Source organism: Delphinapterus leucas, chromosome 19 (assembly GCF_059928025.1).
Source record: "Delphinapterus leucas isolate spDelLeu-1000000601 "Yukka" chromosome 19, BTC_Dleu_Yukka2, whole genome shotgun sequence".
Lineage (NCBI taxonomy): Eukaryota > Metazoa > Chordata > Mammalia > Artiodactyla > Monodontidae > Delphinapterus > Delphinapterus leucas.
The window spans coordinates 54,706,656-54,720,744 of NC_143147.1; the positions used below are offsets into that span (position 1 = coordinate 54,706,656).

Sequence of the window (14,089 nt, forward strand, 5' to 3'; positions counted from 1 at the left end):
TCCATATCTTGGCTATTGTGAATAGTGCTGCTATGAACATTGGGGTGCATCTATATTTTGAAATTAGTGTTTTCTGTTTTTCCAAATATATACCCAGGAGTGAAATTGCTGGACATATGGTAGTTCTATTTTAGCTTTTTGAGGAACCTCCATGCTGTTTTCCTCAGTGGCTGCAACAAATTACATCCCCACCAACAGTGTACAAGGGTTCCCATTTCTCTATATCCTTGCCGATATTTGTTATTTGTGGACTTTTTGATGATAGCCATTCTGACAGGTGTGAGGTGATATCTCACTGTGGTTTTGATTTGCATTTCTTTAATAATTAGTGATGTTGAGCTTCTTTTCACGTGCCTTTTAGCCATCTGTATGTCTTCTTTGGAAAAACCTCTATCCAGGGCTTCTGCCCAATTTTTGATTGGGTTGTTTTAAACTGGTAGTCATTTAAGTTCAAACACATTCTAAAAGGTCTACAGTTTTTACTCACCTCCCCCACATTTTGTGTTTTTGATGTCATATTTTGCATCTTCATGTTTATCTCTCAACTGTTTATGGTACTTACAGTTGCTATTACATTTTTTTCCAGGTGGTATTCTTCTGTATCACTTTAGTCTGCCAATCATTCCTTCTAGTATTTTTTTTATTTCAACTATTGAATTCTTCATTTCTGATTAAGTCTTTTTTATATTTTCTAGTTCCTTGTTAAAATTTTCACTGTTCATCTATTCTTTTCCCTAATTCAGTTAACATTTTTATTACCAATGCTTTGAATTCTTTATCTGGTAAATTGTTTATTTGTTTCATTATTAATTTTTTTCATGGGTTTTCTTTGGCTCTTTCAATTGAGAGCAATTCCTCTGCCTTTTCATTTTGCTTAACTTTCTCTGCCTCTGTTTAGGTAAAACAGTTACCTACTGTGGTCTTGAAGGGGTTTTCTTATGTGGGGGCATCCCTATACAGACAGGGTGTGCACAATACCTTTGGTGGGAGAGCTGGATTTGGCATGGACACAGGTCACATCTTTTCTCAGAGTGTGCTGGCAGCTATCACCTGGTAGGGGTGGGGCTAGAGATGGAGGGGCTAGAGATGGAGTGAGGTGTGAGGTAGGACTTCTCTGCTCAGTGACCATCCCTGCCCTATCAGGGCGGGGTTTGATCCCAAGTTGCTGAAGCAGAAGCCCTGAGGGTTGGGCCAGGCCTGGCTCTGTTCGCTTTAAGTGTGTGCTTTCCCTTCTTCCTGCTCCGGGACCCTTGCCTGAAAGGGGAGGAGAGCTGAAGCAAGTGGGGTCCATGCAGGTTCTCGGCTTGTATCGATCGCAGACAGAGGTCTGAGGTATCTCCAATATGCTACCTGTGCAGGGGCCAGCAATTGTTTCCATCACTCCACTCAGATGCAGTATTGGGTGCAAGTCTACTTTGGACTTCACATCCGATCACTGCCCCCAGCCTCCACTGCCCCCACCCTCTTGTGGAGCCACACCACAGGGCAGGCGGGGCCTGTGTGGACTCTCAGGGTGTATTGGGGGTGAGCTGTGGTAGAGTGGCCACCCTCAAAGAACTGGACTGTTCCTGATGTGTTGCTTGCGTAAGCACCAGCAAATATTATATTTATTGATATTCTTAATTTAGTATTAGAATATGTTTTATTTTTGAGGTTGAAGGGGAATCTGGCTATTCTCAGTCTACCATGTTGCCAGTTCTCTCTTTAAAAGCACTCATTCAGGTTTTTGACCTTGCCACTTCATACTAGCTTTTTACGAAAAGTTAAATCTCATCTTGTTAAATCCAATGGTCAATTTTCTGTCTTCATCGTGTTTACCTCTAGCAGGTTTTAATATGTTTCTTCTTAAAAATTTCTCTTCTTCTGTCTTCTGTGACACTGTAGTCTCCTAATGTCCCTCTCATCTTATTGGCTCTTCCTTTTAAAAAAAAAATGAGATATAATTGACATTGTGTAAGTTCAAGGTGTGCAATCTGTTGATTTGATACACTTATACATTGCAGTATGATTACCGCCGTAGTGTTTAACTAACACCTCCATCACATCACATAAATATTATTTCTTTTTTGTGGTGAGAACATTTAAGATTTAGTCTCTTAGCAACTTTCAAGTGTATAAAACAGTATTAACTATAATCACAATGCTGTGCATTAGATCCCCAGGGCTCATTAATCTTCTAATTGCAAGTTAGTATCCTTTGACCAACATCTCCCCAGTTCCCCCGCTCCCCAACCCCTGGTAACCACCATTCTATTCTCTGTTTCTATGAGTTCTGCTTTTTTAGATTCCACATATAAGTGAGCTCTTATAGTATTTGTCTTTCTCTGTCTGACTTATCTCACTTAAAGTAATACCCTCAAGTCCGCAAATGGCAGAATTTCCTTCTTTCTCGTGGCTAAATAATATCCCATTGTATATATACCCCTTCCTTTTTGGTCTTGTTTGCTGGCTGCTTCTTTTCTGGATGACTTTTAAATATTAGTGTGATCCCAGATTCCATTCTGAGTCCCATTCTCTAAGGCTTTTCCTGAGTGATCTTATTGCTTTAAAATAATATCTGTATCCTTTTGACAGCCTATTTATTTATCTCAAACTTAATGTGTATGAAAGAAAATTCTTATTCTTTCCCTGGTCTTCCCTATATCAGCTGTTGATACCACTCTCCACCTAGTTGCTCAGGTCTCAAACCTATAAGTTCTTCATGGCCCCTGCCCCCTTAGACTGTTATTCAATTCATCATTAAATACTCTCAGCTTCATGCTCAAAATGTATCCTGTATTTGTCCACTTCTCCTTATCTCTATCACTTTCACCCTTGTTGAAACCACTGTCACTTTTGTGTGTGTGAGCTACTACAATAGCTTCCTAACTGCTTGATCTTCAGAAAGTTCATTGTCTACACTGCAACAGAGTGATCTTTTATACTTTTGTAATGTGATAACTTCACTCCCCTGTTAAAACTTTCCAAAGGTTTTCTATTGAAATTTTAATCAAACAAAATTTCCTTCCATGGTCTGCGGTGGTATATTAAAGAGGAAGTAGTTATCCAGGAAAGAATTTTTGGGGGAATAGCAAAAGCTATTTAATTCATGGTTTTATCAGTTGGACATGTTTGTGAATTCAGCCTTTTGTAAATCTATAGTTCAATGAAAGTTATTCTTTATAATGGTTATTTAGGGGTGCAGACATTATAAGTTCTTGAAATATTTTAGAATCTTCAAAGATATACTTAATTTTGTGTTATTTTATTCTGCTTTAATATTTGAAAATTGGCAATTAATTTATACTGTATTTGTTATTCTTCTTAACCATAAAAATCTCAATTCCTAACTATTCCAGATAATAGTTTGCTGTATTAACTTCTTGGACAAGTATGTTGTAAAACTTGTGTTTTATGTACCCTTTAGTATTGCCTGATGCTATTGAAAACCTCCACAATCTTAGCAAAGAGAAGATGAGTGCTCCTGACCTGTGGAATACTCTGTCTAGTTTGAAAAGTAATTTAAAAAAAGACGAATTCCTAGCTGCACTGAAATTAGCAACAGTTGATGGTGAGTATTCCAAATACTAAAATTAAAAGATATATGGTTTTATCTTCTATCAATCTTTACTTGTCCTTGTATCTTGTATTTGATTGATATGCCAATATATACATTTAGGAAATATAAAGAAAGCTCAGATTGTTTGTCCTATAGAAAAATATTAATATCTAATATATTATTACTCTACATTGATCAAATATGTATTGACTGTAACCGGATGAGCCCAGCAAGTTTGGCTTCTTGCTGATTGAAAGGCCAATACTCAAGAGACAAGTGTTGGTAGAAAAGGAAAAGTTGTTTTATTTGGGAGGCCAGCAACCTGGGAAGATGGTGGACCAATGTCCTAGGACCATCTCCAAGTTGTTGGTTAGGAGACAAAGGTTCTACAATCAGCGTGGGGGAGGGGGCTGCAGGGTGTGTGAATGGCTTGTGCACAATCTCGGATTGGTTCGTATCAAGGTAAAGTTTCAGGCAACACCAATCCTCTGGCTTTAATTGGTTTGGGTTCTATGTGCTTGCATAGCAGTTTTCATCTGAGGGGGGTCTGCTTCCTGTAAAAACAACTGAGGAATATGTGTTAGGCCTTTATCAATATCTTCAGGGAACTGGGAGCTCAGTGACTCTGCTATGTGGCTGGTTTATAGTCTAAATTATTACCAGTTTCCTGGCCCAACAGATAGCTATTCTTTGTTTTTACATCTTCACATTTCATAATCATTAACTTTTTTTTTAACATCTTTATTGGAGTATAATTGCTTTACATTGTTGTGTTAGTTTCTGCTGTGTAATAAAGTGAATCAGTAATACGTATACTTATATCCCCATATCCCTTCCCTCTTGCATCTCCCTCCCACCCTCCCTATCGCACCCCTCTAGGTAGACACAAAGCACCGTGCTGATCTCCCTGTGCTATGCGGCTGCTTCCCACTAGCTATCTATTTTACATTTGATAGTGTATATATGACCATGCCACTCTCTCACTTCGTCCCAGCTTACCCTTCCCCCTCCCAGTGTCCTTAAGTCCATTCTCTACATCTGCCTCTTTATTCCTATCCTGCCCCTAGGTTCTTCAGAACCATTTTTTTTTAAGATTCCATATATATGTGTTAGCATATGGTATTTACTTTTCTCTTTGTGACTTACTTCACTCTGTATGACAGATTCTAGGTCCATTCACCTCACTATAAATAACTCAATTTTGAGTTATTTTGAGTCAGTTTTACTTCTTCTCTTACGATTTGAATTCCTTTTATTTCTTTTTCTTCTCTGATTGCTGTGGCTAACACTTCCAAAACTATGTTGAATAATAGTGGTGAGAGTGGGCAGCCTTGTCTTGTTCCTGATCTTAGAGGAAATGCTTTCAGTTTTTCACCATTGAGAATGATGTTGGCTGTGGGTTTGTCATATATGGCCTGTATTATGTTGATGTAAGCTCCCTCTATGCCTACTTTCTGGAGAGTTTTTATCATAAATAGGTGTTGAATTTTGTCGAAAGCTTTTTCTGCATCTATTGAGATGATCATATGGTTTTTCTCCTTCAGTTTGTTAATATGGTGTATCACATTGATTGATTTGCATATATTGAAGAATTCTTGCATTCCTGGGATAAACCCCACTTGATCATGGCGTATGATCCTTTTAATGTGCTGTTGGATTCTGTTTGCTAGTATTTTGTTGAGGATTTTTGCATCTATGTTCATCAGTGATATTAGCCTGTATTTTTCTTTTTTGTGACATCTTTGTCTGGTTTTGGTATCGGAGTGATGGTGGCCTCATAGAATGAGTTTGGGAGTATTCCTCCCTCTGTTATATTTTGGAAGAGTTTGAGAAGGATGGGTGCTAGCTCTTCTCTAAATGTTTGATAGAATTCGCCTGTGAAGCCATCTGGTCCTGGGCTTTTGTTTGTTAGAAGATTTTTAATCACAGTTTCAATTTCAGTGCTTGTGATTGGTCTGTTTCTATTTTCTATTTATTCCTGGTTCGGTCTCGGAAGGTTGTGCTTTTCTAAGAATTTGTCTATTTCTTCCAGGTTGTCCATTTTATTGGCTTGTAGTAATCTCTCACGATCCTTCGTATTTCTGCAGTGTCAGTTGTTACTTCTCCTTTTTCATTTCTAATTCTGTTGATTTGAGTCTTCTCCCTTTTTTTCGTGATGAGTCTGGCTAATGGTTTATCAATTTTGTGTATCTTCTCAAAGAACCAGCTTTTAGTTTTATTGATCTTTGCTATCATTTCCTGCATTTCTTTTTCATTTATTTCTGATCCAACCTTTATGATTTCTTTCCTTCTACTAACTTTGGGTTTTTTTTGTTCTTCTTTCTCTAATTGCTTTAGGTGTAAGGTTAGGTTGTTTATTTGAGATTTTTCTTGTTTCTTGAGGTAAGATTGTATTGCTGTAAACTTCCCTCTTAGAACTGCTTTTGCTGCATCCCATAGGTTTCGGGCCATCCTGTTTTAATTGTCATTTGTTTCTAGGTATTTTTTGATTTCCTCTTTGATTTCCTCAGTGATCTCTTGGTTATTTAGTAGTGTATTCTTTAGCCTCCATGTGTTTGTATTTTTTGCAGTTTTTTTGCTGTAATTAATATCTAGACTCATAGTGTTGTGGTCGGAAAAGATATTTGATACGATTTCAATTTTCTTAAATTTACCAAGGCTTGATTTGTGACCCAAATCACAAATCTATCCTGGAGAATGTTCCAGGAGCACTTGAGAAGAAAGTGTATTCTGTTGTTTTTAGATGGAATGTCCTATAAACATCAATTAAGTCCATCTTGTTTAATGTGTCATTTAAAGCTTGTGTTTCCTTATTTATTTTCATTTTGGTTGTTCTGTCCACTGGTGAAAGTGGGGTGTTAAAGTCCCCTACTGCTATTGTGTTATTGTTGATTTCCCCTTTTATGGCTGTTAGCATTTGCCTTATGTGTTGAGGTGCTCGTATGTTGGATGCATAAATATTTACAATTGTTATATCTTCTTCTTGGATTGATCCTTTGATCATTATGTAGTGTCCTTCTTTGTCTCGTCAGTCTTTATTTTAAAGTCTGTTTTATCTGATATGAGAATTGCTACTCCAGGTTTCTTTTGATTTCCATTTGCATGGAATATCTTTTTCCATGCCCTCACTTTCAGTCTATATGTGTCCCTAGGTCTGAAGTCGGTCTCTTGTAGACAGCATATATATGGGTCTTGTTTTTGTATCCATTCAGCCAGTCTATGTCTTTTGGTTGCAGCATTTAATCCATTTACATTTAAGGTAATTATCAATATGTATGTTCCTGTTACCATTTTCTTAATTGTTTTGGGTTTGTTATTGTGGGTCTTTTCCTTCTCTTGTGTTGCTGCACAGAGAAGTTCCTTTAGCATTTGTTGTAAACTGGTGTGGTGGTGCTGAATTCTCTTAGCTTTTGCTTGTCTGTAAAGATTTTAATTTCTCCGTCAAATCTGAATGAGATCCTTGCTGGGTAGAGTAATCTTGGTTGTAGGTTTTTCCCTTTCATCACTTTAAATATGTCCTGCCACTCCCTTCTGGATTGCGGAGTTTTTGCTGAAAGATTAGCTGTTAACCTTATGGGGATTCCCTTGTATGTTATTTGTTGCTTTTCCCTTGCTGCTTTAAATATTTTTTCTTTGTGTTTAATTTTTGATAGTTTGATTAATATGTCTTGGCTTGTTTCTCCTTGGATTTATCCTGTATGGGACTCTCTGTGCTTCCTGGACTTGATTCACTATTTCCTTTCCCATATTAGGGAAATTTTCAACTATAATCTCTTCAAGTATTTTCTCAGTCCCTTTCTTTTTCTCTTCTTCTTTTGGAACCCTTATAATTTGAATGTTGGTGCATTTAATGTTGTCCCAGAGGTCTCTGAGGCTGTCTTCAATTCTTTTCATTCTTTTTTCTTTATTCTGCTCTGTGGTAGTTATTTCCACTATTTTATCTTCCAGGTCACTTATCCGTTCTTCTGCCTCAGTTGTTCTGCTATTGATTCCTTCTAGAGAATTTTTAATTTCATTTATTGTGTTGTTCATCAATGTTTGTTTGCTCTTTAGTTCTTCTAGGTCCTTGTTAAACTTTTCTTGTGTTTTCTCCATTCTATTTCCAAGATTTTGGATCATCTTTACTACCATTTCTCTGAGTTCTTTTTCAAGTAGACTGCCTATTTCCTCTTCATTTGTTTGGTCTGGGTTTTTACCTTCCTTCTTCATCTGCTGTGTATTTCTCTGTCTTCTCACTTTGCTTAACTTACTGTGTTTGGGGTCTGCTTTTTGCAGGCTGCAGGGTCATAGTTTCCGTTGTTTTTGGTGTCTGCCCCCAGTGGGTAATGTTGGTTCAGTAGGTTGTGTAGGCTTCCTGGTGGAGGGGACTGGTGCCTGTGTTCTGCTGGATGAGTCTGGATCTTGTCTTTTTGGTGAGCAGGACCACGTCTGGTGGTGTGTTTTGGCGTGTCCTTTACCTTATTATGATTTTAGGCAGCCTCTCTGCTATTGGGTGGGTTTGTGTTCCTGTCTTGCTAGTTGTTTGGCATGGGGTGTCCTGCACTGGAGCGTGCTGGTTGTTGAGTAGAGCTGGGTCTTAGTGTTGAGACAGAGATCTCTGGGAGAGCTCTCGCCGATTGATATTATGTGGGGCCAGTTGGTCTCTGGTGGTCCAATGTCCTGAATTCGGCTCTCTCACCTCAGAGGCTCAGGCCTGACAGCCGGCCAGAGCACCATGACCCTCTCAGCCACACAGCTCAGAAGAAAAGGAAGAAAAAAAAGAAAGAAAAATAAAATAAAAAGTTATTAAAATAGGGCTTCTCGGGCTTCCCTGGTGGCGCAGTGGTTGAGAGTGGGCCTGCCGATGCAGGGGACACGGGTTCATGCCCCAGTCCGGGAGGATCCCACATGCCGCAGAGCGGCTGGACCCGTGAGCCACGGCCGCTGAGCCTGCGCGTCCAGAGCCTGTGCTCCACAGCGGGAGAGGCCACAACAGTGAGAGGCCCACGTACCACAAAAAATAATAATAATAAAATAAAATAAAATAGGGCTTCTCTAGTGGCGCAGTGGTTGAGAGTCCGCCTGCCGATGCAGGGGACACGGGTTCATGCCCTGGTCCAGGAAGATCCCACATGCCGCAGAGCGGCTAGGCCCGTGAGCCATGGCCACTGAGCCTGTGCGTCTGGACCTGTGCTCCGCAACGGGAGAGGCCACAACAGTGAGAGGCCCGTGTACCGAAAAAAAAAAAAAAAGACGGGAATTCCCTGTAATGCTGCCAGGAGTTTCAGTGCAGAGGAAGACTGTGAGTAATAGGACAAACTCCTGAAATGACCAAGTCAATAAGTGACAATAAAAAGAAAGCCATAAATCTCAAAAGAGGAAAGGTTTGAGTATTGTTGGAAAGCAGCAATTGGAATCTAGGAGAATACCAAGCCTAAGGCAATGGGATATAGAATAATGAGTACCTTTCTCTAAAAATAAATAAATTAATTAAAATTTTAAATTTAAAAATAATAATAGAAAAGTCTATTAGGAGGAGGCGAAGTTCAGTTAAGAAAGAAGGTAAGAGTCTTCAAGGAGACTGATGATACAGAGAAATTCAGAGTCCAAGAGGGCACTATAGGAAGGGTGGAAAAGAAAGCTATCAATGGAAAGAAAATTTTGAGTGGTAAAACACAGAATAGATTAGAGAGAGGGTAGAAATTTTTGAGGTGCTTACATTTTAGAGAGTGGAAATGATACAAATAAAAGATATGGTTAGAATAATAACCTTGAGGCAGAAGACCCATGTCTGTCAAAAGCCTGATCAAGTTAGCAGACTGGTAAGATGCTCTGTGTGTCTGAAGAGCCATTCCTTTGTCTGGTTACAGGGGAATATTAGAACTCCTGTGGTCCAAGGCTTCACAAAAGTGTTCTGAAGCAGCTTGGGGAAAACAACCCTTGTGAACATTTCCTCCCAGGCCCTTGTACAGAAGCTCGCTAACTCCCCAAATACTCTCCTACCAATAGTAGCACTGCAGAGTTTTCTTTTGCAGGAACTGGAAATGATTAGGATGTCCAAATTGTCTGCCTAAACTGCATCTCTTTTTTTTTTTTCTAGGTTTATTGAGCTGTAGTTGATATATAACATTGTTTAAGGTTAAGGTATACACTGTGATTATTTGATACATGTATTTTTACCACAATAAGGTTAGTTGACACATCCTTCACCTCACACAATTACCATTTTGTTGTTTTGTTGCTAAACTGTATCTTCAAACTAAAGAGAAGAGCCATGTAAAGGAAAGTTTACACATAGCCATCCTACAAGCAGATGGGGAAACAGTTGCAGGGGGCAAGTGTAAGTGGGGCTTTCCACCCTCATAACCAGGAACCAAAAAACAAATTAGTTACCAAACAAATTTGTTAGCTTTGTGCCTTACCCATGCTTGTGATAGTTTGGTGATCCCTGTCTATTTCACTCTACCACTTTACATTAAAACACTAAAAATAAAAAATCTCTATGTGCTCGTTTTCCTGGGACACAAAAAAAGAGGCGAGCTTGGAAGACTGCATCTAACTTTCTAACTGCCCAAAAATATACTAGGTGGTGGTAGCTGCTAAGAACAGAGGACGACAAGACCACGAAATCTTTGAGATGTGACAGAGAGCCAGGCTAGGTTAAGAAAGAAGGCCCTGGAGAAAAGCCCGGTGTAGTTCTATGATATGTGATTAAGCAGACTCTAAAAAAACCAAGATTTTAATGTGTGCACAGAATTATATTTTAATAGCAGTGTTTTCCTTATTGATGTATTCTCTCACTCTGATGAATGTTTCCATCTACTGACTCACAGCCTAACTTTGATCATCATTGTTTTAGCCAAAAAGCTCTAAGATTACATCTTAGCAATAGCTTGCATTCTTGCCAGGTTTACTTCATTGCTTAATCAACAAATGCCATGCAGACATTTTTTTAATAATAAAGAATCATCGTTCTTCAAATTTTCAACCATTACCATGTTTTACTTTTTAAAGGTGAGAAGGTTGATACTAGTGACCTGGAAATTTTTCTGCAAAATATGGGGATAGAGCTCACAGAAGATAAAGGCATGGAATTACTGAACAATCTTCCAGTTGATGGTGAGCATTAAAAATATCACAGTGGGGTAAACAGTCACAGTGGCCTTCAAGGAAACTTGAGTATACGGACTTAGGTGACTAATACTCCCTATTTAAGGAACCTTTCATGCACCCCTTCCCCACCAAAATGATTTCACCAAATTGAGAGCTGTTTCTGTTCCTGAGTTTTATTCTTTTAAGTGAAATAATATAAATGTCTAGAATAAAACATTTAAGTCTTTATGTTTCTAAAATTATGCATGTTTTATTCTATTTTAAAATATCTGCACTGCTGTCTGAGACTTGAATTTTTCCCTTTCTTGGAGCCAAAAGAAAGGTGTATATGAACAGATTGATGAAAGAATTGCAGTCTTTTAAAGGTGAGTGAGAAGTATGAGGTCATGGAGCTTTGTTCCTGTTTTCAAAAACTCTTTCTATTTCACATATTTCAGATGATTAATCCTGCTGTCCCAATTCTTCAGTATTTATTCTTTATAAGCTTTAGGTAGTCTACAGTCACCAAAAATTGTTTAACTACAGTAAGCCCAAAAGCAGTGGTTCCCAAATAAAGTTGTACATCAGAGTCACTGGGAGGGGGGGCGGAATTTAGCATTCAGATTACTGGGCCCCTTTCAGTCAATTTCCGGAGATAGCACCTAGAAACCTATGTTATTAAATGTATAGGATTATGATAGTGTAAATCCATGGATTGGATGGATAGTTCTCCATTAATTAGCAAGTTTCAAATCCTACTATGCAGACATACTTATAAAGGTTGATTTTAGTCTTTGCCATGACTTACCACATACCTCTAACCCCTCACTTTCGTCTCTTAAAAGTTTTCCAAGTCCCAGAGATCAGGGTTAGGAATTCCTGACTTAGACACCAAACCATATTTACTTGAACAGTTTGTTCTTTGCTCTTTATTCTCTATACAGTATTGACGCCTAGGCATGAGCTACAATGACCCACTCTTTACATCACTACAAATATTTCTCATATCTACCCCTTTCTTTCCTAAGGGACAAAGGTATCTTTAGATAAGGTGGACACTTTCATTAAAAACATGGGAATTGACCTCAAGGAGAAAGAAATCCAGGAATGGAAGGACCACCTACCAGTTGATGGTGAGAGTTTTGAATATCAATATACCCCTTAGCAAAACTTTGCACATGAGGCCAGTATCAGGGCTGGAAAGACTAAAGATAGGATGTATATGAAAAGAAGAAAAAAGAAAGAGTGAGGCCTTCAGCATAGCTGAAACCAAATAGCTATCACTTGAGAAGGATCACCAAGAATGCTGCCCAATATAGATGGCAAGTATCACTCTCCATAGGAAATGCCAAGGTCTAACGAGAATACTCAAGACTGTAATCTTTGGGTTTTGGGGTTTTTTTTTAAATAATATGGAGGATTTATTAGACTAGAGATTTTGCAGATTTCAGAGCATTAAGAACTCACAAAATCATATGATCCAGTGTCCCTACTGCTAATCCAGCATTAGATAGCAATGACCAACACTTATATAGCCCTGACATGTGCAAGGCACTGTTCTAAGCACTTTACATATATAATCTTATTTAATCTTCCAAACAGCTTTATAAGGTAAGTTCCATTTTAACCCTAAATTTACATATCAGGAAACTAAGGCACAGAGAAAACAAGTAGCTTACCTAAAGTCAGAAAGCTAGTAAGTGGTGGACAGGCAATCTGGCTCCAGAAACTCTCTCTTAACCACTGTGCTATACTGCCATGGACTACAGAATTAGTGAACTTAAGAAGATGTATAGTGAAGTTACCAACTGGATTAATTAAATTTGGCATATGTAAGACTGTTCTCATGCTAGTAGAACTGAGAAAATTTTATCAGGAAATTTTGAGGGACACTTGCCCCCTTGAGGAAGTAGTAAAGATGGAAAATTTACACAAGTCAATGAATCTGGGTTTTTCCAAATTAGTAGTACCTTCATTGTTTTTTCTTTCTTTTGTTTACTTAATGAAAGTTTCTTTAAATTCTGTAGTGCTTTACAATTTTCAGAAGTTTCACACACATGATTTCATATAACCCCACAAAAACCCTTTTCCCCCCACCCCTACAGTGCCCCTCCCCCATCCCTCTCCCCACTACCTTTCATTCTTTCATTCTTAAAGATGTTAAATAAAAAGAAAGAAAAACTTTAATTGAATGCCTATGATGTGTCAGGCACTGTTCTAGGCCCTTGGGGCCTTTGCCTTAGTGAGAGGTAAGCAGTTTTTCCAAAAATGACATTATTTCTGGTTTTTTAAACCCTTTCATAACTTCTTTTTTTTTTGCTGTATGCGGGCCTCTCACTGTTGTGGCCTCTCCCGTTGCAGAGCACAGGCTCCGGACGCACAGGCTCAGCGGCCATGGCTCATGCGCCCAGCCACTCCGCGGCATGTGGGATCTTCCCGGACCGGGGCACGAACCTGTGTGCCCTGCATCGGCAGGCGGACTCTCAACCACTGCGCCACCAGGGAAGCCCTATTTTTAACTTTTTGAGGACCCTCCATACTGTTTTTCATAGTAGCTGCACCAATTTACATTCCCACCAATAGGCACGAGTGTTCCCCTTTCCCTACATCCTGGCAGACACTTGTTATTTCTAGTCTTTTTGATAATAGTTTTTCTGACAAGTGTGAGGTGGTATCTCAGTGTGGTTTTGATTTGCATTTCCCTGATAATTAGAGATGTTGAACATCTTTTCATGTGCCTGCTGGCTGTGTGTATGTCTTCTTTGGAAAAATGTCTATTCAGGTCCTCTGCCCATTTTTTAATCAGATTTTTTTTTTATATCAAGTTGTATGAGTTCTTTATATATTTTGGGGGGGGTTTTGTTTTTTTAATGTAACTGCTTTTTTTCAACAAATAGCTCATACTTTTTATTTATTGATTATTTTTATTTATTTATTTTTGGCCGCACCGGGTGGTTTGCAGGACCTTAGTTCCCCGCCCAGGGATCGAACCCATGCCCCCTGCATTGGGAGCGTGGAGTCTTAACCACTGGACCACCAGAGAAGTCCCTCTTTATATATTTTGGATATCAACCCCTTACTGATATATCATTTGCAAATATCTTCTCCCATTCAGTAGGTTGCCTTTTCATTTTGTTGATGGTTTCTTTTGCTGTACAAACCATTTCAGTTTTATGTAGTTCCATTTTAATATTTTTGCTTTTGTTTCCCTTGCCTAAGGACACAGATCCAAAAAAAAAATTTCTAAGACCAATGTCGAAGAGCTTACTGCCTGTGTTTCATGGTTTCAGGCCTTATACTTAAGTCTTTAATCCATTTTGCGTTTATTTTGGTATATGGTTTAAGAAAGTGGTCCAGTTTTCCCAAACCACTTATTGGCTGAAGAGACTCTCTTTTCCCTTCGTGTATTTAATTTTTCAAATCTTTTATCTTCACCTGAGTCTAAATTCTGAATTTTCTTACAGAAGATGAAAAGGTTGA

General features: G+C 38.6%; 1 long non-coding RNA gene across 1 annotated transcript; it reads left to right on the top strand.

The window, feature by feature from the left end:
• Positions 1-10,642: 10,642 nt before the first annotated feature.
• On the top strand, positions 10,643-14,067 carry LOC111182592 (uncharacterized). The gene is made up of 3 exons (XR_016389017.1): positions 10,643-10,995; positions 11,638-11,742; positions 12,971-14,067. It is a non-coding gene; the product is annotated as an uncharacterized LOC111182592 (long non-coding RNA).
• Positions 14,068-14,089: the final 22 nt, after the last annotated feature.